The sequence below is a fragment of the Scylla paramamosain genome, chromosome 27 (genome assembly GCF_035594125.1).
Source record: "Scylla paramamosain isolate STU-SP2022 chromosome 27, ASM3559412v1, whole genome shotgun sequence".
Classification (NCBI taxonomy): domain Eukaryota; kingdom Metazoa; phylum Arthropoda; class Malacostraca; order Decapoda; family Portunidae; genus Scylla; species Scylla paramamosain.
The window spans coordinates 3,669,884-3,694,821 of NC_087177.1; the positions used below are offsets into that span (position 1 = coordinate 3,669,884).

General features: G+C 40.2%; 1 long non-coding RNA gene across 1 annotated transcript in view; it reads right to left on the reverse strand.

Annotated features, from left to right (window-relative positions):
* Nucleotides 1–14,736: 14,736 nt before the first annotated feature.
* LOC135114450 (uncharacterized) overlaps nucleotides 14,737–24,938 on the reverse strand; it is a 151,837-nt gene continuing 141,635 nt past the window's right edge. The window contains exon 4 of the long non-coding RNA XR_010275505.1: nucleotides 14,737–14,822. This is a non-coding gene — a long non-coding RNA (uncharacterized LOC135114450). The remainder of the gene's footprint in view (nucleotides 14,823–24,938) is intronic.

Sequence of the window (24,938 nt, forward strand, 5' to 3'; positions counted from 1 at the left end):
CCGTTCATAGTCATGTTATTTTTGTTTTTGTTTTTGTTGTTGTTACTATCATTATTATTATCATCGTATGTCCTTACAAAGCTGTCATTTACATGTACCGCGCCAAAGTTATCGTTTTCGTTTGTCAGATGGGCGTTTGGTGGTCTACTTTTTTTTTTTTTTTTATTTATCTGGTAACATTAATGAGGTTTCGATTTACCTTTTTTTATGTTTTTATCTGATTCCAAGCTGTCTAGTTTCCTTATGTCAGAAGGCCACGAGTATTTATCTACAGTGTCAACAGCACACACACACGCTGTTTCGCGTTTTAGCAGCGGTGAGGTTCAATTTCAGGGTAACACCAACTAAAGCGAATAACTGATAACTCGCGCTGAAAAAAAATATCGATAAAAAAAATTGACACTGAAAAGTCTTCAGTAAAATCCTCATGTTCAAGAGATGGAGCAGTGCAGCGGGACTTAAGGAAAAAAAAAAAAAAAACTCACGTGTCTTTCTTGCCCTCAAGCTACCCACACGTTTTCTGTGATCACTGCTCACTGCGCACCAGTCTCTGCTTTCCCTCAAAGGCCAAAGGCTTTTGTGCCGCATTATTGCACACGGGTAACTAGTGCACACTATTCACTGTGTTCTGAATTTACAGTATAAGTTTGGCTATGTAATGTAATTTTTATTTATTTATTTATTCATTTATTTTTCATTCCATCAAGTGCACAAATTCTTCCCATCACTACATCCCTTATCCTATCCTCCGTTTCCTTAATTAATACTGTCAAGAATCATTTTACCTTTCTTCAGCTGCAGTTTGACCTTTCCAGTAAATACTTCTGTATGCAAGATACTCACCACCAAAGGTGACTCGTGTTGCTGCCGTGTCACACTTCGCTCAAGAGTTCACTACACAGCTGTTAAGCTTTATCACTTGTTTGACAAATTATATATGAAAAGTAAAACCAGGCCTTACCAGCGCCGTGGTAAAACAGTTCTTGCTGCTAACTTCTGGTTCCCGGCAGTGGGTTCGAATCCTGATCATGGAAGCAGACAGTCATCGGATCCTGCCCTCGAGCCTCCCTTCCAGGCCCGGCTAAGAACACGTACTGAAGGCAAGTGTGTGCGATAGCTTGAGCGATGCGATGACTGTGTTCTGGGAATGGGTGGATAACGGCACGTGACAAAGCACCACTGTCGACACTGAGAGATGAAAGTACCAGCTTTGCTTTTCCATTTTGTCAGAAATTTTGTTGGCGTGTGGACGAGTAGCGGACTTTTGTGTATTCAAGGATGAGCCGGCGGCAGCAATTAGCACGCACGCACTCACGCACACACACACACACACACACACACACACACACACACACACACTAGCTCGCAGATACAACGACAAAATTATGGTCGTAGTTATCTCTAATTGCTTGCACTAAATAAATACATATGATTAAATTAATGTGTGTGTGTGTGTGTGTGTGTGTGTGTGTGTGTGTGTGTGTGTGTGTGTGTGTGAGAGAGAGAGAGAGAGAGAGAGAGAGAGAGAGAGAGAGAGAGAGAGAGAGAGAGAGAGAGAATGAAATACTGAGCTGGAAAACGCAATGTTGCACCGTTTAGTACTGCACACACACACACACACACACACACACACACACACCTCTGACATACATTTGATGTATGATGTGCATTAATCTTCGTACTTGCTTTCATTCAAAGCGAAAATAGCAGAGGAGAGGAAAGGACATGCGAGGAGAAGAGAAGAGAGAGAAATTGCGTTAGAACAGAAATCTCTGCATGGTTTCCCTTCCTCTCCCTCTCAAACGCCTTATTCAGCCTCATTTACCGCTCCGGTTCACCGTCAGGTAATAAATACGTCACCTGAATTTGAATCTCCAAACTGACGAACGATGGGCTTTGGTTGCATCATCAGGTGTTCAGAGGTGATCACTGCCCAACTGATCATTTGTTAGGATTTGTCTATTTAGTTATTGATTTAGCTGTGTATTTTTACATGTAAAGGAAATCTGGCAAGAGGTACAAAAGTATCATGTGCATGGAGGTTTGAGTACAAAGAAACGCGAAGGGTTACCGAGCATCCCAGGAAATGGTTACGGGATTCATTCACAGCACAACGGTGTCATGGTTTAGAACAGTAAGCAGCCTTTGGCTTTTCCCCTTAAAGAGATGACGCAAGGAAAGTGAGGTCGGGTCGAGAGAACGATTTCGTCAGTGCAGTTCACAGCATTTTTTTTTTTTTCTCATATAAGACAAAGTTCAGCGTTTCGTTACGTGTGGCACGAGTCGCTACACTCATCCACCTAATACTAATTGTTTCATCAACAATGAGCACGTAACAACAAACCTGGACACTGTTAGCAAAGAAAGGCAAGAAAACAAATAATTGTTAAGGAACAGTTTTATCTCGCCCTTTCTCTCTTAAACTCATGCTTCACTTGCAATGGGCATCTTCAAAGTCATGTAAATTAGGTTTAAGAAGCTCCTCCATCATTCGCTTTACGAAGAACTCAGATTATTTATTCACAATCATGGCGCTGCTCTTATCACTTCTTGTATTTGAATGTGGTTCACAGCATTGTATCTCATATTAATATACCGGTTATGTCCCTTTGTATTCTTCTTCAGATTTATTACCAGTTGTTCATTATTTTCTTCTGACTGAGCATTAGATCGCACACCACGCCGCCACTCTGTAGTCACACAAGTTTCATAAAGTGTCTGTGACAAAGCTTGGAATGAAATACTTGTCATATGTCCTTAAAAATTTCTTAGGTGTGTGTGTGTGTGTATATATATATATATATATATATATATATATATATATATATATATATATATATATATATATATATATATATATATATATATATATATATATATGTGTGTATGTGTGTGTGTGTGTGTGTGTGTGTGTGTGTGTGTGTGTGTGTGTGTGTACATTCTTGTTCTCTTACTTCCACACTGACAAGTACTGAGACACTGGTGACGTGTGACGCGGGCCGTTCAGGAAGACAAGAGCCACGCCAGCACACCGAGAAAGACAACCACTCATGTCAGTACTTGCGGTGGCAACAGAGTAAACCTAACCTAAGAAGCTTATGTCAAGGGGAGGAGCTTGCTATATGTATTCTGGCGGCCTTTACAGCGTCCTGAGACGCGATACTCTGAACCACCACAGCCACTCACTTGACACGAAAGTAAAATTGATGCTCGACTTTTTGTCATGTTGTATCAACGGATTTCAAGGGCTCACGAGAGGCCCCGAGGCCTTTAAACAGTGCCAAGCGGATAATACGTCAAGGGAACACCAGATCTACAACACTGCGCATGTAAGGGAGCATATTTTTCTCTCCTATATTATTCTTTTGGTGGAATATATATATATATATATATATATATATATATATATATATATATATATATATATATATATATATATATATATATATATATATATATATATATATATATATATATATATATATATATATATATATATATATATATATATATATATATCCCGTGAGGAAAGTCACATATTCTCAGATATGAATGATCGGGTCGTTTTAATTCGGAAATATTCTATGGTCAAATGGTTTTAACGCCATGATTTAGAAGTTACAGAACATTTCATTAGGAGAGGGAAGGGCCGAAGGAGAGGGCAGCAGTGATGGGAGTTGGCATCATGAGGATGTTACTTGATTGTACTTCTGACTGCTTGAAAATCATGAGCGCGGTGTATTGTTGTAGCAAATAATAGCCATAACATAACGAACGACATATGGAAACAGCGATCAGCTGGACGCTGCGTGACACAAACACAGTAGTATATAATTATTCGTTCCACACCCCTCCTTTCCTTGTTTCCTGTCCCTCATCATCCCATTCTCTTTAACACGAACTTCCTTATTCATTAAATTTTCTATTTTTTATGTTGTAATGTAGTACTCTTCCCTTTATCTAAAACTCCTGCTTCCCTGCGCGTACCGAACTTATGTAACACTCTCTCTCTCTCTCTCTCTCTCTCTCTCTCTCTCTCTCTCTCTCTCTCTACTTCAACATTCACTGCCTTCCTCCTCTTTTTGCCACCTAATATCTTTGAGCTGCACGCTTCCTTTGCTGTTTCAAAACACTGGTCATCCGAGACCATGAACCGTCTTTCTCAGGACAGGTTATGGCAGCGCCTGGAAGTTTCGCATGGGAATGATGCAAACCCACCGTGATGTAACGCCGCTTCTATAATCCTATATCAAACGCCGCGGAAGACTCAGGATATGCGACAGGCTGGAAGCACGGGTGGTGAGCGGAGTTGCATTACTGGCACGTCCAAAACAAGACAACGGGTAAGCATGGAAATAAGTAACAGGTCCGTCAGTAGTAGCAGCGTTCATCAGGCGTGTGGTGTATTTGTTCGTGTCTCTCCGTTTGCCTATCAGCGCGCCGGGGAAGAGGGAGGAGGAGGCTGGAGGATTAGCTTTATTAGATTTGCCAAAGAGCCGCTGGTGCAGTACCGTCCTGTGTGACTGCTTGAAATTGAGTTCGGAAGGAATGGCAAATTGCCAGTTTCATTGCTGCTTACTTCTCTCACGTGCAGCGGCAGAGGCAATACTCGCATCGCATATATTAATTGTAATTGAAAATTATGAGATTAAAACCCAAGGGAGAGAAACGCCGGTGGAGGCTGATGAAAGAGATGGCAAACTAAATGGATTGAGAATGAACGTTATAAGCCAGGCGAAGAGAGGAGGAGGGAGGAGAACAGAGCTGGGAAAGGGAATCTGCGTAATAGGAATGCGTGGAAAGCGTTCGGATCGGGCGATGCGAGGAGTAGAGAGAGCATAAAAAAAAGAATACAATTATATATATATATATATATATATATATATATATATATATATATATATATATATATATATATATATATATATATATATATATATATATATATATATATATATATATATATATATATATATATATATATATTAACCTAAACATTGATATGCAAAAAGATTATCATTCACTATTCGGGATGCGAACCAAGGCGAGGGTAAATTAGGCTCTCAATGAGATAAAATGCGAGAGAGAGAGAGAGAGAGAGAGAGAGAGAGAGAGAGAGAGAGAGAGAGAGAGGAGGGGGAAAGTATAATGCAAGGTGTGGGGAAAATAATCGAGTTAATAATACAGAGGAAGGGACAATACACAGCGAGTCTCATACAAATTAACTTCCCCGTCAGATGCGTCGCCATAACGCTAATAGAAGTAAGGGAAGCCGCGCATTTTACTTCCCGCCATTAAGGGTGTCCGCTGTCGTCCCCTTTTGCCGCCGCTCCTAAGTGACTCTAATCAGTAAGTAACATTGATCGTGCGAATTATTGGTATGCGTCGGGCACAAGTACGTACTGCGGAGTTGGTAGTGGTGGTGGTGGAGGGAAGTAAGAGGGTGAAAGGGAAGGCAGATGCAATAAATAAGCCTAAACATTTAATTTGGAAAGAAAATATATCGTGTTTAGTTAGGCAGGAAAATGTATAACGCTCTTGGTGGATCTGCTGATGATCCCTGACGTGAGCCTCGCATGGCGTGGTGCGGTGAACGAACAATGAAGGAAAATGCTGAAAGGGACGCCAGAGCGGAAGTGGTGCAGAATGTGTGATCGATGTGTAACGGCTTAGTCTGTGTGTGTGTGTGTGTGTGTGTGTGTGTGTGTGTGTGTGTGTGTGTGTCCATCAGCACTGAACTGAAAGCTATCCCTCTCTGTAAGGTTACCGAACAATACACATCTACTGAAGGTCATGCCGTCATTGTGTGGCAAAAAAGAAGTGAGCAAAAGTGTGTTAGGCAATGCTGCTTCCTGGTTACGAGTGGCGGGAAAATATGATAAACTGAGGCCTAAACTGTAGGGAAGCCCACTATGAAACGCTCACACCACTGTTTGGCTTAAATGAATACGGATTAACGTGAATAATGTCATTAATATACGATTGTGTTCTGATCCCTCAGTGCGCCTCCATACCATCCACCTCCAGCCACTACCGGATACGAGCACACCCCGTCCCCCTCCTCTGGGCTCAGGAGGCTACCTGCTTCCTTTTTTGGGGGGACCATTTTCTGTTAAAGGTAAATTTCATGGCGGTCAAAGCCGTGTCGAACGTGGATTTTTTTTTTTCCTTTTTTTACCTTCAGTATCCGCCACCATTCGACAAGACGGAACTCCCTACTCAGCATCCTGACGCGATACTGACGCCTCTTAGTCCAGTTTTAAGCTTGGCACTGTTAAATTTTTGAGTTGTGTGTTCTTAATAGTTTTGAACATATTGATTCTACGGCAAGCAGCAAAAAACACAGAGAAGGATCGATATTCTAAACTTTTTTATGTATCTACAATTAATCTTTTCTCAACAAAATCGTGTCTGGTTGTTTTAATGAAGTAAAGAGTGCCGTAATTCATTCTAATAGTAAGATTTCTTTCACTTATAGAATAGTAAAACTTAGAATTACGAGGGAAATGATTACCCACTGGCTGAGAAAAGCGCAGGAAATACTGGATACCGAAAACTTGCATCAATCTTACATACATCGGGACTATACTCGCCAATACACGAATACGAAACCTTGTCTTTATAACGCCACTCCCTGCAAGTTGCTATGATTCCTTTTACCACGAGATTCCTTTGTTTTTATCCTGTCCTTCTTTTCTTTTCAACATTGTGGCTTCCGAGGCCGAACACTCGTGGGTGATTAGGCAGAAAAGCATCTACGTGAGCTCAAGGACGTTGTATAAATAGTTTTATTTCAACGCGTATTGCGCATGGCACCAGACATACAACGTAAGCACACTCCTGACATTTTTATTTTATTTTACTGGTTGTCTGGTGCATGATAATGAAACACAATTGTCATTTCGATTTTTTTTTTTTTTTTTTTTACTAATACTTAAAGGCCGTGTTTGTGATCTGTATGAGTGAACAAGCATGCAGATATCATGGCCCGCACGGTCTGCATTATTTTTGGAAGTTGACGATTATATGAATAGCACCATTAAGAACAACCCATCCAGACTCCTATGCTATCTTTGCTTTTCACAACTCTTAGTACTTTCTCTATGATGATAAAGGCAACAACAACAACAACAACAAAAACAAAAATAATAACATCAACAACAACAACAACACCAACACCACCACCAACAACAATAACAACAATAATTAAAATGAAGTCCTAACCCCGTATGGTTCCACAGCCAATGAGAGGAATACCCTGCTTATGGTGACTGAACCCCCCCTGATTTTTTTCTTAAATCTCACCATAATGATAAATAATATGTCTAACCAGATCACCTGAGCGATGAACTCTTCAGGCGAGAAAAAATGAAAACAAGCAGAGCAGAGGGGAACGTTCCGGTGCATGAAACGAACATAAAACTACGCAAACAGAATTAAGGTTTTCTAGTATGCATGAATTAACGTAGAAAACATTATCTATTAATTATCTATTAATGATAAGCAAACACATGGTCACCACCTACTTGCTATCACACTAACGCAGAAGAAAAAGAAAAAAAAAAACGCTAGAGGAGTGCTTAAGGAGTGGGTTGATGAGGCGGACAAAAATCACTGTGAAATGGAAAAGACATACTGACAAAATACTACGATATATTTATAAAGATACGACTTGCTGTACTTGTGGCTGAGAGTGAGATGTGCTGTACTGCCGTCAATGATACATATATAGTAAAGATGTACGTATGTGTATGAATGTTGGTATATGTGTGTGTGTGTGTGTGTGTGTGTGTGTGTGTGTGTGTGTGTGTGTGTGTGTGTGTGTGTGTATTTGCGCAACCTGACGCTCGCCTCCTTGCCATCTCCAGTCACCGCGGCCTCTCTTGTGTTAGGTGAACTCCACACGCCTCGCCTTCATATTTCCAACGACGGTTTTCCTTTTCAGTATCACACACAATTATGAAGTATCGCTGTGCATTTCCTGGTAATTCCACGAGATCAACAGCCATCTCAATATGATCTGTAACTGACCACACTTGGCGGCTCACAAGCTCATATTAAAGTTAGAAAAATAGGAAGCAAATACGTAGGGAATGAAGAGAATTGTATATCCTTTGAGGTTTTCAAGATATCATTTACCTCTTGCGACATAAGCTACAAGACTTTACGAATGACGGAAGGGAAGCTGAGTCTGACTTACTGTTGCCACATCAAGTCTAACAGAATAAACGTAAAGGTGAGAGTGAAGAAGAGTACTTGATGAAAGTGCACCCGTTGTCATGAGCCGCTAGTGTGTGTGTGTGTGTGTGTAGGAAAGAAACATGCATCAAGAACCATATTCAGCGAAAAACAAACGTCAACTAACTAGATTATATCATTTCGACATGAACAGTTTAGCGGGCCACCGATCGACCAAAAACTACCGCAGTGTCCGGAGAAACAGAAAAGTGAACACACAACACTTCCCGATATAACTCCTGAGCTCACCGTACGAGGCATGAAGCGCCATCTGAACTGACGTAATGCGTTAAGGCAAACAAGGCGCCCCGCGTACATAAATATCTCTTGTTCTTTCCTCCTGCCGGTAGAAAATGGCGACGAATGAGAATTTCCATTCTATAAACTTCGCATCTTTTCTCTTCTCTCCCCATCAGTTTCATCCCCTCCGTGTAAAGTTTCTGCGCTCACGGCTCAGCAGATCATTGTAAGTGTTAGTCGATCAGGACTGTGACTCGTGGTGCACCCCCGTTTTATATATATATATATATATATATATATATATATATATATATATATATATATATATATATATATATATATATATATATATATATATATATATATATATATATATATATATATATATATATATATATATATATATATATATATGACAAATATACAACAAGCTTAAAGCTACACTTTTTATGTAGTTATTTAAAAAGCCAAGACAATGAGATGAGTAAATCTCTCCACAGATATCAGTCAATACACACGTATCAGATGACATGCATACCCGTAAACATAGCGAGAAATGAAAAAAAAAAACTTTATCATCGAGGCATGATTGAGAGTATGCAGTCAATAGTACACTATTATCTATATTAATTTTAGACTAGTTTTAAAGGTAACACAAAAGCCGAAATCTCTTTGCTCCCACTTACATACGTACCAGCGTTCTCCCTGATAGAGAACTCCCGAAGCAGTGTGTAAAGGAGAAACTGGCAGGAACTGTTGCTTAACCTACAGAATGGCAAGAAAATCCTCGTTATCTGTCGCAGCGGCAGCGGGGGAGTACTTAGTGCTTGGCGAGGTGCAGCCCTTCGCGATACTGATTGTGATCTTTACACTCACCCGCCCACGTTTCACTTCTCTCTCCATTTTCTGTTCCTCGTCTCTTTCTTATCATCGTTACCAGCATTATTATCATTATCATCATGTTTTTTTTTTCTCTCTCTCTCTTTTTACGATCATCTTCCTTCTCCTCCTCCTCCTCCTCTCCTTCATTTATCCACTTAACGCAGCTTCGGTGACTGAGCCGGCGGCGCTTATTGGCAAAACCAGCAAGTTTTTATTCATGCCTTCCTCAACCTTCGCTTCCCTTCTGCCAACTCCTGACTCTCCCCAAGGGCACCTCAGTCTGATCGCACTACGTAATAGAGAGAAACGACTATTAAGTAAGGAGACTCCAAAGCTAGTCCTCCAAGATTCTTTCTGTCCAATGCCTAGTTTTTTTCCCTTCCGCTCTCTGATCATGCAGGCACGGAAGCTGTACTTTTTGGCCCGGAAAACGCATCCCTTTAATTTCTAGCCAGGTCGCAACACAGCTAGGAAGTGGTGGAAAAAAGAAGTTGTCAATGGCAGCAAGAAATCGTCTATCCAAGGCATATAACTTTTCCCTCCCAGCAAGATTTAAAAGGTATATTCGATGACTGGTTATGAGAAACTTTAATGTTTTCTTCTTCGTTTTATTCCAACTTGTTTCGTAACACCGATGCGTACGCCCCAAAAAGGATCCAAAGTATTGTTTTATTATACATTCTAACTTCCCGACACTGACGAGGGCATTCAAAGTATTGTTTATTTTATTTCATTCTTATTTTACATTATAACTTCCCTTCACACTTGGAAATATGTTGCCTGTGGACCCCCTTTGCCCTGCGCCCTCGCACCCAGTCACCGATCCCAAGAGTTCCGTAAAAAAGGCAGCGGCAACGTCTTTACTAGATATTATTTACATCTGGTGCGATTATCTATTTATTTATTTTTTTTTTCAGAATTTCATGACGCAACACTTTACTTCTTTGTCTACCATCAATATATTGTTTACATATTTATGATCTGTACAAACTGTAATAAAATACTGCTGAACAAAGTAATTTTTCTTCTAATATACACGAGTCTTTCATTTCAAGCGCTTTTGCCACAGTTTTTGAATAATGAACCGAACAGACACACTTAAACACACAACCTCTCTCTCTCTCTCTCTCTCTCTCTCTCTCTCTCTCTCTCTTGGCTAACTCGTAACACAATAACAGGTTACGTTATTGCACAACACAACGACAGACAGACTATAGCGTGTGGATTTGCCGTTCGGAACAAGTTAACTACCAATTACTTGTCTGTTGTTGCTTGGAACGATGCCACGTTTCCGAGGAATCGCCTGTTGACCTTGACACTGCGCTGCTTACTTCAGAGACTAATATGTTTCCATACTACAGACCTACATCCATGCACGATAAACTTCTGCTTCCTGCTCACGTAATCCCTCCTGTTATTCCATTCCTCATCCCCACGCAGGGCGACGGCACGGATTGAGGCCACGAAGCAACGTTCTTGGACTGCTTGATGTTTGCTGCGAATTGGTGCTCCTTGTCTTGTGTCGTGTTGTGACTGGAAAGGATTATGAAACACTGTGCTCTGATTTGTTAAAAGAAGCTTTCCTTTGCAGCGCCATTTATGTATAGTTCCTACATTATCTGACTGGTAATCAATTCACTTTCAATGACAAAAGGGCAGTAACAATGTAAGCTTAATATAAGAGCAAAATTATGCATCTCAGACGTCCTTCGTAAAGTCGTAAGACTAAAGTAACAAATAAATCTTTCACGACTTACTGAATGTTTAAGATTAACATATCTTTAACACATAATTTTCTTTAATCTCCATGAAATCAAATGTTAGCAATAGTTTACAACAAGCAGGTAAATGAGCAAGCGATTGTGTAGAATCGTAACCGTTTGAATGAATTATATATATATATATATATATATATATATATATATATATATATATATATATATATATATATATATATATATATATATATATATATATATATATATATATATATATATATATAAAGTTCACGTGTCGGTTTCTTTCTTCTGCAAACTTCAGATGCATTCGGCCTGTGAATTATCTCTCCTCAGTCACGGACGTGCCTTAAGACCAAGGATGAATGAATCACATTTTCTAATCTACGCTGAAACGCTTTGTTCGAGTAGTGATGGTCATACTCGTTTCCCGCAGCCGTGGCACCATGACGGGTCCATCTCGCCCCCTCGATGGCTGCCTTCACACACAGAACACAGGAAAGTCACGAACGGGTACGAAAATAAGAGATGAAATATACGACAAGCGATAAGGCAGCACGGCAACTTATCCAGCTGAAGCCATCACTGTTGGATACAAGCTGGCGGAACAAAGGTAACAGGGTCGTAAGTTCAAAAGTATTGGAGCGAGGGAGGAGGGATTTAGACATTACAGAAGAGTTCGGGCCGATGGATACTGTTACGAGTCCTGTTCCGGAGCGGGATTGTTTCAGCGTTCTTGCTGCCTCCCCCTCGCGTGCTTGCTGCAAGTTAAAGGTCGTATGCCTCGGTCAGACACTATCAGCTTGCAGGCAATGTACAGCGTGATGGCAGTGCCCTGACAACCAAGGCAGCACCGGGATTGGCGAAGTGGACAAACATCTGAAGCGTCACGCCGCCTTTCCATATATTCGGGTCTTTGGGCTGTGTGAATAAAGCTGGAAAGATATAAGCCGGGAAGAATGTAAGCTATACCGTTATAAGTCGTATTTATATGTTATGATTATATTCTCTCGAGCGCCGCTCAGTCTGTTCCCTCAACTTGGTATTGTTAAGAATCTATTTCACAGAACGTTTTTTTAGATTACCATAATTTGCTGGTACATATGTCCTGTAGTAATGCTTGTTTGCAGTTTATATTAACGATATTTTGTATAGAAAGTGGGAAGAATGATCGTGAATGTTCATAATTCTTGTGAGATACGTATATCATGTACGAGTATGAAAGATTCCATTAACCCTTCTCTCGATCCACGCAAGAATCATGATGCGTATCTTGGACATAAAAGATGAGATTCTTTGCCATATTTTCACCGTAAACAATAAACCACTCAACTCTCTCTCTCTCTCTCTCTCTCTCTCTCTCTCTCTCTCTCTCTCTCTCTCTCTCTCTCTCTCTCTCTCTCTCTCTCTCTCCTCTCACACACCTCACTTATGCTTCTCGTGGCAATTTTCTTACTATTACAATACAAAATTCTTAAGTATCGCTACAAATCTTATCGTAATGTTGCAGCAAACTGACCTGGATAGAATAGAACATTTACTTCCTTCCTTATATTCCCTTCAGCGATGCCAACCTATACTGGCTTGTGTGTTATTCTCGAGATTGACTGACTGACTGATTCACTGACTGCCTGATATTTTGACGCCATAACATTCACGTCAGCAAAAACCTGTATACGTTAAGTCTGACCGCTGACTAACTCCACCTTACATAATTACTAAGTGCCTCGGAGTCATTCCCTTTAACTGCCAATCAGATCAGGTAAAATATCACCGAACAACTTGACCTTTGAAAAATTGTCTAAACACACAGCTGCCTACACGTCATCCTGCGGCGGTATGACAAGGTAACTCTCGTCCGCGTTGGTGTGTACAGCGGAAAGTCTATCTGCAATGTATGGATATTGTGTTGCGGTGTTTCATACGATTTTTCTCTCTTTGTAATAATTGTTCTGTGCTTTTTACGTCAAGGCGCCAGTGAACTGTAGTACTTTTTCTACAACGTACACAACCGTATATATGTATATGCACTGGATGGACTAAACCGATAGAATTGTGTATGTATTTTGAGAGAAATGTTTTATAGCGTATATGAAAATATTTAGTGATACTTTATTTCTTTTCTTTTTTTTCTTCATTTTTCGTTAATAACAATTACTAATCTACGCGTTTGACAATAAAAAATCTCACCTTCAGTAACTGTTTCCTGTCAGAGGGCGAGAATTCCGTGTCTCACATAACGATGAATTTTGCAGTTCACGAGGCATGAAGTAAAAAAAAAAAAAAAAAATTACATAACGTATTGCTTCCTATTCATACGTGCACATGAGCAATACAACATCGCATCACCCTTTGCGTCATTTCTGAGGATCAAGAAGGTGAAAATTCCCTTTTATCTTTACGTTGAATTTTACAGATTGTGGGACATGTTCTGGGCTCAGCGCCAAGTATTCAAAAGTTGGCCGACAGGAGCTCTGCATCGGGGAGTCACTGGAGCCTCGGGAAGCGACACAAAGCAGCGAAACAACAGCCAAGCCAACCCTGAGGGAGGGAGGGAGGGGTCACACAAAACACAATTTGCCGATGTTGCTTCTTGTCTTTTTTCTGCATGGGTACACGAGGCAGGGGAGAGGGTTAGGAAAGGCAGGTTCTCTTTTTCCTTTTTTTCTTTTTTTCTTCCTTTTGTTTTTGTTTTTAGTATTGTTTTAGTCTGGGTGAGGCTGCAGCATGTTCGGGAGGCGAGGACGAGAAGGGGACTGAGCGAAAACATGGAACTGAATGAAAAGTTTGAAGGCGATTTATGAATATGAAAGGGAAAGCGGTGCTATTATATTGTTGGCAGGTGGGATAACACATTATAATAGGTAGAGAGTCTGACACGTATTAGGCAGCTGCAGGGGTGAGTAATGAAAGTTAGATTATTGACCGTGTGGTGAATGCTGCGCTATGTGATTCTTAAGGTGCCTGTGAGTAAAGATGAAGTAGAAACTAACTTCATTACATACAAATAAATACTGGTAATTATGGTTCAATTTTCCCGCTCCTTGTCTGTCCCCTAGCGTGAAAGCTGTAGGTAATGATTGCAAATTTGAGCGAGTGAGTGACGGGGGGCGTATCAAACACTCACTTATTCACAGCCAGACTGACACGGCCACCACCCAGACATGGTGACATGCAAGGAGAGAGAGAGAGAGAGAGAGAGAGAGAGAGAGAGAGAGAGAGAGAGAGAGAGAGAGAAAGGGGGGGTGAATGCAGCTCCCCTCTCTGACTCTTTTTTTCTTTAGTCATCTTTTCTATCAACAAATACTCTCCAATTTTCTCCTCAAAACCAAGTTTCTCTTTCTTCTTTCCAAGTGTGTGTGTGTGTGTGTGTGTGTGTTTGAGGTGACGGATATATTTGTTCTTTCAAAACTACAAAATCTACACTCAAAAATTGCAAAAAAGTAGAGAACTAGGCCGGTAAGCTCCCTAAGCCATGCCCCTCTAATGATTTCGTGTCTTATTACAATGTCATTCTACTTATTACAGGAATTGCATATTAATCAAAAAACGCTGAGCTCCTAATTACATTACTGCTGGAATAAAGGAAATGAAAGCATGAAAGCATTGCACCAGGAGGAATTAAGGCACTGACACATACCTCTGTACCCCGATCCGTCCCTCCGCCTCCAGCAAGCTACATCTGGCAACCTTTGTGGCAGGAGATTTCACGCCGCCACGTCTCACCTGCAATGACGCCAATAACAGAATATGAAAACCTCCTTTTGATGTAACAGTGAATGAATATTGTCAGGGACCTAGGGATCGTGACGCGGGTTCTGTTAAGCAGCTAGTGTAAGAACAGCAAGGGACAGTATCGGAGGAAATTAATAAAAAGAAAGTGTAATCATAAGTAAAATGAGTTTTTCACGCATGAGTAGGTATGGCTGTATTTGCTGAATGCAGATTTCTTGTTCTTTTTTTTTTGCCATGTACAGTAGTAGTAGTAGTAGTAGTAGTAGTAGTAGTAGTAGTAGTAGTAGTAGTTTTAGTAGTAGTAGTTGTTGTTGTTGTTGTTTTTGTCGTTGTTGCTGCTGCTGTATCAATAGTGGTGGTGCTGGTGTTAGTATCATATCATCATCATTATTATTACTACCATCATCATCATAAGTATCATGAGCTGCGGAGACTTTCTGGAAAACCGCTCTTCGACTCTAACCAGACGCTGAAGAAAAGTTTTATTTCCCTCTCCTTAGCCAAGCCGGAAGGATGAACGAAGCTTGAAGGGCCAATTATGGCCGGAAAAACTTATCTCAACGAAAATTTTGATTCCATTTTAGATTAGCTGAGGTAACGCAGATGACATCTAGGGAGTTTCTCAAGCTTACGCGTAGGAAAGCTGCTGGCATTGGGGAGACGCGTGTAGGGAAAAAATTAAAAGAACTTATTTCCTTTATTAATCTTCCTTCGACGGTTAATGTTTTGTTTACTTTGTTTAAAAAAAAAACTGTAGCTTCCACCAGGCATGGGTTTATGCCTAATACATTTGTCTTTGTGTAGTACGGTAGCGTTGTTCTTATTATTAATTAGCCAGGGTTCTAGAAGGCACTGGAAAATACCATGACAAAAAAAAAAAATGTAAATATCTATATGAAAAACAAAGGTTCATATTATTTTTCTCTGGATACACAATGGTTTGTGTAGTTCATTATTCTGTTACCTTGGAGTTGTGGGGCCTCTATACTAGGAAAAGTAACATTGTCCCTAATCAGTTTATGAGATAAACTTTAAAAGTGAATAATTTACTAAAAGTTAATTTGAGCGAGCCCAAGGTTATCTTAATTTTCAGTATTAAACATTCTAAATGCAGCCACGAGTTATCCTAACCCAGAGTTACATTAATTTCTGGTACTGAGCATCTTAATTCAGTGTTGATGTTACATCAAAATATGTTATGCATCGCTGGTGTGTTGACTAATACATAATTCCAAAAGAATTTATCTATCTAATCTGGATTTTAAGTTTACATCTTAATTATTTCCCTCAAAAACTAAAATAATAACTGGCCAGGGGATTTACATGTTCTTTTCTCTGTTAGCAAGCTATCTGGTTAGCATCTTTCCCTGTGGATCTTGTATAGGCAGTACCACATTACAAAGTAGTTTCATTCGCCCGAATATAATTAATTTTTTTGCCATGTCCCTCAAAGTCTACAACCCTTCTCTGCTCTCTGATTGTTTTTCAACAATTTAGCTAACCGTCCCATATACTGCCAGAACCTAACACTGTGTATTAACAGATTTAGATCTCAAATAGTATTCTCAGAATTATCATTCCCTACAAATTTCAACATAATCTATAACATCTTGAGAAAGGGATCTTTAATCTGACTAGTATAACAAAAGCCGGGAACATTGGTTTTACGGTTTTCCCAAATAGTTGGCATCAGCGGAAAAAAAAAACGTATTCCTCCGCCCCAAGGCCACTTCTCATCTAAAAATATATATATATACAATATGTCAATTTCTAGATTACAATTTAATTTAATATCCTTGTTATAAATTCTTACTGATCTCGAAAATATATACAGAGTTTTATTTACGAATACAAGAAAATGTATTAATTTAGGGACATCGTTCCGTCAAGGTATTCTGAATACATAATTTTACATGATCATAATTGAATGATGTTATCGTCTATTTTAATGTAATTTTCTTTACTTTTTTGTCCCATGGCACAAGCAGCAATAACGAAAATATCTACTGTTCGAGCTTAATGACCTTTAACGAATAAAATAATTACCGTGTCCTCGCCCTTTTATTTTTTTTTCACCTTGCAAACTTTATAAGTAATGAAAGCATAACACCCACGATAATATTGATGCTGAATAGTTATGAAAGCACAAGACAAGACAAGACACTACGAGAATACGAGGCAAGTGGAGTTTTCTTTAATTACTAAACTCAACATAGGAGCACGTTACTTTTATTTATGATCAAACGTAAATAGTGACGAAAGTAGGTACTGGTGTAAACGACGAAGCTGCGAGAAAACTGGAGATTAAACATAAGAAGAAAAAAAAAGAAACAAGTACTTGAGCAAAGCCAGGGTAGGTGATGGATAGATGTACCGTACGCTTCAATCTTACCTCTTATGAACAACTAATGAAAAAAACGTCATATGAGCTTTACACACAGAGACACTCGTGGCACAGAATCTCCTGCAACCTGAAGTGCTATCTCGTGCAGCAACAAGGCCCGGGAGATGGCAGAGAGGAGCTTCACTATACGGCTCAGTGACCAAGAAAACACACCGCCCTTGAAGCAGGTAAGTCAGGCACGTCACCAAGCTCTCCTTGACAAGAGTCCTCAAAGATGTAAAGGGAATGACTGGAAAATGTCACGATCACACCTAAAGGCGAGCAAAGACACGAGCAGAATGATGTGAGAAGCTTCCAGACATGCTCAGGGACGCGGAACTATTGCGATATTGAGTTACTGTTTTCTGATCACATGAATAAGAATACAATCAAAATATACACATGGAGTTTTGGTCTCCCTCGACATTGGAACCATTACCTGATGAAGTGGTCCTACAGGGGCTGGAAGGATGAATCGTTGTGTTCGAGCCGATGATAGTTAAATCTTTCAATCGAAAACTCTCACTATACGAGTACAACTGAGAGAGAGAGAGAGAGAGAGAGAGAGAGAGAGAGAGAGAGAGAGAGAGAGAGAGAGAGAGAGAGCTCAGTTATACCTGTTGTCACCTAAGCTGGCGATACCCCCAAAATAGGCCCCACCCACACCTTTCTGTGATTGGCAGGTGAGGTAGTAGGAGAGGTCTAACCCCACCTCTCTCTCTCTCTCTCTCTCTCTCTCTCTCTCTCTCTCTCTCTCTCTCTCTCTCTCTCTCTCTCTCTCTCTCTCTCTCTCTCATAGTCGCCGTTTCCTTGAGCCAATAACATTATCATCTCATAACAGGCAAGTCCCGGGCGGCTGGATAGGCGAGAGAGGAAGTGGAAAGGCGCAGAGAAGCAAAGCGATGGATGAGGCAGCATAGACTGAGACAACACGCTCGAGAATAATTGAGGCAAGCGAAGAGAGAGAGAACAAAAAGACGGGCAAAACTTATTCTACTGTTGAAATCGACGAATTCTGAGATGGAATAAAGGAGAGGCTGTGGAAGAAAGGATTGCGGATGAAACTACACAGAAAAAAAAATAAATCAACTGTCTTTTTGTGCCTGCCTGATATCTTTCTTTCTCTCTCTCTCTCTCTCTCTCTCTCTCTCTCTCTTACTCTCGCTCCAGCGTGTTCGGGTGACACAGCTCCTCCAGGCTATGAAATCGCATAACCTCTCAACAATTTTCATACTTCAAAAAATTAATTCCGAAACTATCTCCGCTTTTCTCTCCTCGACTCTGCTGGAGTTGTAAAAGTTTGTGACTCGTAATGGTATTTCCACTTTCTGGGGTGAGGATAAGTTTAATAATTCGCGTGTTTACCAAAGGGAAGCTAAGCTGAGAGCGGCTCATGAACACCATTAAATTTTTGTCCACTCTTTATTCAGAAAACCTTTGCTGACCGTAAGTTCCACACCAACGAGGACCTGGCTGCTGGGTATTACCACGAAAGGTCGCTAGTGTTCCCTTAATAATAAGCAACGGCCGGCCAGCCTCGCCACTGACTAGCCTCGCTCGCCGCTGACCCTGCAACTCATGTTTACTGCCAGGGGTGTGCTTTTGGTATGAGCTTTTGTAAATGGAGTACGTATGCTTTAATCTCTGTGATATACTTAAATGATGTTGAATATTACTCATAGATTATTTGTTTCTTGTTTTCTTCTTTTTTTGTTTTGGACTTTCACTATTATTTTCTTTCTTTTTTCTCTTCTCTATTCTTCTTCACCCTACTTCTCTGTAACATCCTCTTATATAAGTTGTATCTTTGTATTCTTGTTTTCCACTTTTATTGTTTTGGTTCATCGTGTTCTTGTCCTTTTTTCTTATACTTTTCGTTTTCAAAAACACCAAAGGAATAAATACGAAGACACACACCTCTCTCTCTCTCTCTCTCTCTCTCTCTCTCTCTCTCTCTCTCTCTCTCTCTCTCTCTCTCTCTCTGTCTCTCTCTCTGTGATGCAGACAAGTGTGGCAAGTCGCCGGGTCGGAAGACGTGCCTCATTTCTCTTGCCCTCTGTGTCACCCCCTAGCAACACACTGGAACATTAATGCCTGCACTGCCTGAACTGACGCTCGCACAGGTGTGTCAGCATCTGAACCACGCCACCCAGGTGAAGTCCTCGTCCGGTGAATTTTTTTTTTATGTTTTTTTTTTTTCTGTGGTGGAGAGGAAATACATAAAAGAGCATTGCTGTCTCTTTATAACGGTGAAATGATATTTGCCTGAGAGAATTTCTAGCAACTTTTAGTAAATGCTCGCGATAAAATTCGATTTTACTCTATCGAATCCTGATTGTTGCGTTGTTTTTTTGTGCTTTTTTCTTCACAAGTATTCAGTAACACTCATTTTTCTATTTTCTTTTTTCTAGGATCAAAGGTTAAAGATGACGTAACAAACTTCAGTACGATCACAGAAACGCTTTTAGGCCTAAGAGCCACAAAAACATTGCCTGTATGGATATAATGAAGCTTCGGAGCAACGAGTGTCAGTAATATCAACTACTTCGGATTAGTAATTGCTACTTTCTTCTATTTTAACCTCTCTCTCTCTCTCTCTCTCCGTCGGTGGTGACGACTGGATGACGTCTTATTACGAATTCACTATTTAACATGTCACCAGTTATCACAATTGGTTACATAGGAGGAAATAATATAAGATGTCTTATTTAATTAGCCCCAGAGTATCTTCTTTCATTGTTCAGTCTTTGCTTACATTTTCGTTGTTAATTGGTCTTGCTTGAAGCAGAATATAGTCAGTTTATCCTGTGTGCTTCCTCCACAATTTTATATGGTGAAACATCGCGTATAAATACCTACTGTAATATATAGCAAGAATGTGTACTTTTCAGCAGCAGTGTATAATAATATTAGTGACTGTACTCTCACGGTTTCTGCATCACGCAACATTACAAGAAAATTATGGAATGTACCTTAAACACGCATGATCAAGTTTGTGAAGAAACGGACTGCGCTATATCTACTAATAAATATCACTTGTCTGTAACGACAACACACGAATGACGCATAAAGTAGAACAGTCTCCTTTAATGAGAGCAAGCGTGATGGCCTTTAGGGAACGTTGCTACACGGGAATGAAAATAGTTAATGCTACGGTGCATCTGACATTAGTTCCGTCTCATGAATGCGAAAGCTCAGCAAAGGGCAACATGACCTTGACGTGTCAACGACGCATCCAATCCACTATTTTTACGAGTCCATTCTTCAAAGAGTCACACATCACTTTTTCAGCATCCCACGCCACACACAGACTGAGCAGAAATATACACACAAGATTTCTTTGTTTATCGCATGCGACGCTCGCACCAAAGTTTTAATCACGCTCAATTATCATTATTCTTTTTGTGTGCACTAGGGGGTGGCAGATAAAGGGTAAAAACAAATTCAGGAAAAAAAGGCAAGTTAATTGTCTCTCCCATCACCCCGAGAATAAAAAAAAAAAAAAAATTCCACAAGAAAAAAAACAATCCAGGAAGTGCTTTGAAACTCCTCTCCAACAAGGTTAGATCACAGGAAGGGAGAAATACAGATTTAGACATAGAGCTCCAGAGATTACTAGTAAATGGCTTGAAAGAGTGAAGGTACACATTACCTCTTGCATTATAGAGTGGATATAACAGAGGCGAGTAAGTAGATCATCTTGGGCAGAGAGCCGTATGAGGAAGCAGGTATGCAGATAGCACGTTAGGAAGAGCAGTTACCATGGATATAGCGGTAGAATATGGCAAAAGATGCGGCCAAGAGTTAGTCAGAGGGGTGGTCGTCGATGATACGAAAAGCTTTTGATTCCACCCCAAGACTCCAAGAACTGTGTGAGTGGAGCTTCCTCCCATATGTGAACTCCATGCCTCCCATGCGTGGCGGAGCTCCACTTCAGTCTTATAAATCTCCACAGTACGGAATCTCACAGCTTCCATGAATCTGTGACCTTTTTCTTTAAGGCTCGTCATCACGTTTTAATTGCTTCAGCTTATGTAGCAAGACTATAGGAAATCACAGGAAAGATTCCAAGAACCCATCCACTTTGAACGACTGGAGGAAAGGATGAACAAGACTAACTTGGTACCCGAGGTGCTGGCTGTACCTCTCCGCGCTGTTGCCACCTCAACCCCGGAGTGACCTGACCTGACTATGTCCAGCAAGGCCTTGGATATTCACGTGTCAAGGACATTGAGGCGGCATCACCGCACGACCTATACGCATTGTCTTGTGTATCGGAAGATATACAGTGTCGTTATTCCATCATCAAATTGAAAGCCATTAAAAAAAAAAAAAACATGCAGTCGTATATAACAACTTCTAATTTTGGAATAATTAAAGCAAGGACTGACAGTATGAGAGAGAGAGAGAGAGAGAGAGAGAGAGAGAGAGAGAGAGAGAGAGAGAGAGAGAGAGAGAGAGAGAGTGTGTTTATACGCCTGTCGACTGTGAACGTGACACCAGTGTGGGACAGGAACAGCCAACACCCCGAGTACCAAGTTAGCCTGGTTCCACTACAAAATAGGAATACGAACACACACACACACACACACACACACACACTCACGCACACACACACACACTGAAGCTTGCTGAAGCCCATGGCTCACTCATCAGCAGGAATCGGATCATCTCACAAAAAAGGCGAGCATACCACGTGATAAGTACCCGTTTCAAAAGACCAAGAGACTCACGAATCGTCGTCAGCAATGTATGTTCTCACGTCATTTACGTGTGTGCTATGCTGTAAAAAGACTCATAAGACAGGCAAAAATGTCTCCTACGACAAAATAAAGCGAAGAGTTTCATTATCAAAGCTTCAAAGGACCCTAAAGACCCGACCTTATTATCTCCCCCGAAAAAGTTAAAGTGAACTCTTAAGTGAACTAATTCTCATCTGGTAAAAGTTAGCGATTTAGGGTACGGTGACGACGGAAGCAATCAGCTTCCAGCAGCAGAGGACAGGAAGACGCGTCGTTGCTATTTCTCGTCAATAAAACAGGAAGTAGAAGAAAAGAAACACATCACTGAAAGAGGGTTTTTGCTTCCACCATTTCGTTGCCTTATGTTTCATAAATAGTAAAGGGCATTTACTTTACAGGAAATTCAACGTAGATATTTCTCATCGGTAAACGTAAAAAAATAACAATGAATAAAAAAAGATTAACATCACATAACATATTTTTGTGCTATTTTTTTTTCTTTTTAATTATTATAAATGTAAAATAAAGATCACACGTTTTTCTCATCAGATTCGCAAGGAACACCTGAGGATTACATCTTAACTGGTTGCTCCTGAAGGTATTAGCTTAAGCAAATAACATGAACAATTGAGTAGTGTCAATGCTCATATGTAAGTTAATAAAAGAAATCATTACACTTATTACCATCCTTATTATAAGATATTCAGCGTTTCTGTAATAACACTAATATGTTTTATAAGAGAAATAACAAATAGCAGCAGTCTCCCTTGCCTGCTTGCCACTGTCTGCCCTTATACGGCAAGAAGGAAAAGAGCAATTGATGTTGCGAGCACCGCTAGGCGAAATGTGTCAATGTGTCAAGCGACGAGCTGGGTGAATGAATGATGGATAAATGTCACGCTTAGACTTGAGCATATACTAGTACATATCTCTGTATCCTTTAGTGTGTGTGTGTGTGTGTGTGTGTGTGTGTGTGTGTGTGTGTGTGTGTGTGTGTAGTGTGAGAGAGAGAGAGAGAGAGAGAGAGAGAGAGAGAGAGAGAGAGAGAGAGAGAGAGAGAGAGAGAGAGAGAGAGAGAGAGAATGTTTTATTCCTAATACTAGAAAAGTGAAAGTTACTTGTTAGGTATACATGATGACAGATAAGATGTACTTACAATGGAGCAACCTGACTCACATGTAACCTCTGCTGCGTCTTTCTGAGGCAAATGAACAGTTCAATGAAAGACAGTTCCCTTTTCTGAAGTGTAAGGAAAACTAATGCGTGTGATTGACTGACACAGGGTATAGGACATTGTTCACCTGTAAATTTCCTGGTAGAAGACACTGTTCACCTGTAGATTTCATCGCATAAGGACATTGCTCATCTATAAATTTCATAGCACAGGACATTGTTCACTGTGAATTTCATAGCAGAGGACATTGTTCACCTGCAAATTTCAACCAAAAACTGACAATCTCGTGCGGACAGCCAGCACTTTCCAGTCAGACGGTGGGCGCTTCCCTCTACAGCAGCGTGAAGCTAAGGTCTGCTCCCCACCAAGGCCTTCCCCTCTCCACTGTTTAATGACGAATTCAGTAATAAGCCTCTTAATTCCCTCCCGAGATAAGAAGTCACGTTTCGGACCCAAGTAGCATGCCGGACCTACAGCTTACTTTTTTGTTCTGATGTAGCAGGAAATATTATGCGGTTGTTCATCATCCGCAGCGTGCCTCGGCCAACACGTGCAACTGGTGCTTTGTGTTTATCCTTGATCTTCTCTTTATAACTTGCGATTAGCAGTGCAGGGAAGGGAGGGTGCGGCGAGGTTACTGGCGGGGAGACGTACTGTAAATGTCGTGGTGGTGTTAGACAGGTTGGTATTTCCAGACACAAACTTTTAGTGCATGTAATTTTTTTTTCAGTGATAAAAGTCTTTCTAAAAATAAATGAATAAATAAATAATAATAAGAAAGATGAATAGATAAATAAACAATCTAGAAAAGAATTTTACTTCCATGTTGCCACGGCAATTCTACGGGAATTGCACGTCATATCAAAACAAGGAAATAATCTATTACGAGTATAGCTATGAATCTAACCGTCTAACCAGTGCGTGAACTGGACGACTGAATTGCTTCCATTTCTGGAAAATAATATACGCAGCTTTACTAAAAGACTGCAAAGTATTATTTATTATTAATTAATTATATTATTATTATTATTATTATTATTATTATTATTATTATTATCGTCATTATCATTACTATTATTATTATTATTATTATTATTATTATTATTATTATTATTATTATTATTATTATTATTATTATTATTACTGTTATTATTATTATCATCATCATCACACTACATCACATCACCACTATGATGGCGATCATTAATCTCGGCTGTGAGGTAAACACCAGTGTCCCGGAGGGCAGGACCTGGTGGCTAGTGGCGCCACTTAATTACAAGCCCTTCACATGTGCCAGTTTCCTTTTTCTTACGCACATGGACTTTCTTTCATTACTGAATGTGGACAGCATGTGGGCGCCATGTGTCTCCTGCTCGCCCATGCAGGGGATGCCAGCAAGGTATACAGGAAGATTATCGTTATTGCACTTGATGTAACATTGCGTAGACAATTTTTCACGGTAATCTATCGACAAGGGAGAACATTCCCGCTGTGAGGCACGACACATCGCCAGCTGAATAGCGGCCACCCTCACCGACAAGCCACACACCCTCAAGCCCCACGTGTGCAGTTGCGTCGCCATAAGAAAATCCATTATGTGATTCAATATCGTTTGTTTGAAAATTTGATGTTTCAAACGCACACCACTAGCAGCATGTCACAAATATGTATGAATATTCGTGAGGTCTTGCATTTAATAAATACTACAACTTCACTTCAGCTACAGAACAAAAATAAATAAGTAAATAAATAAATAAATAAATAAATAAAGTAAGTAAGTAAATAAAAAAAAATCTTTGAGTCGAATG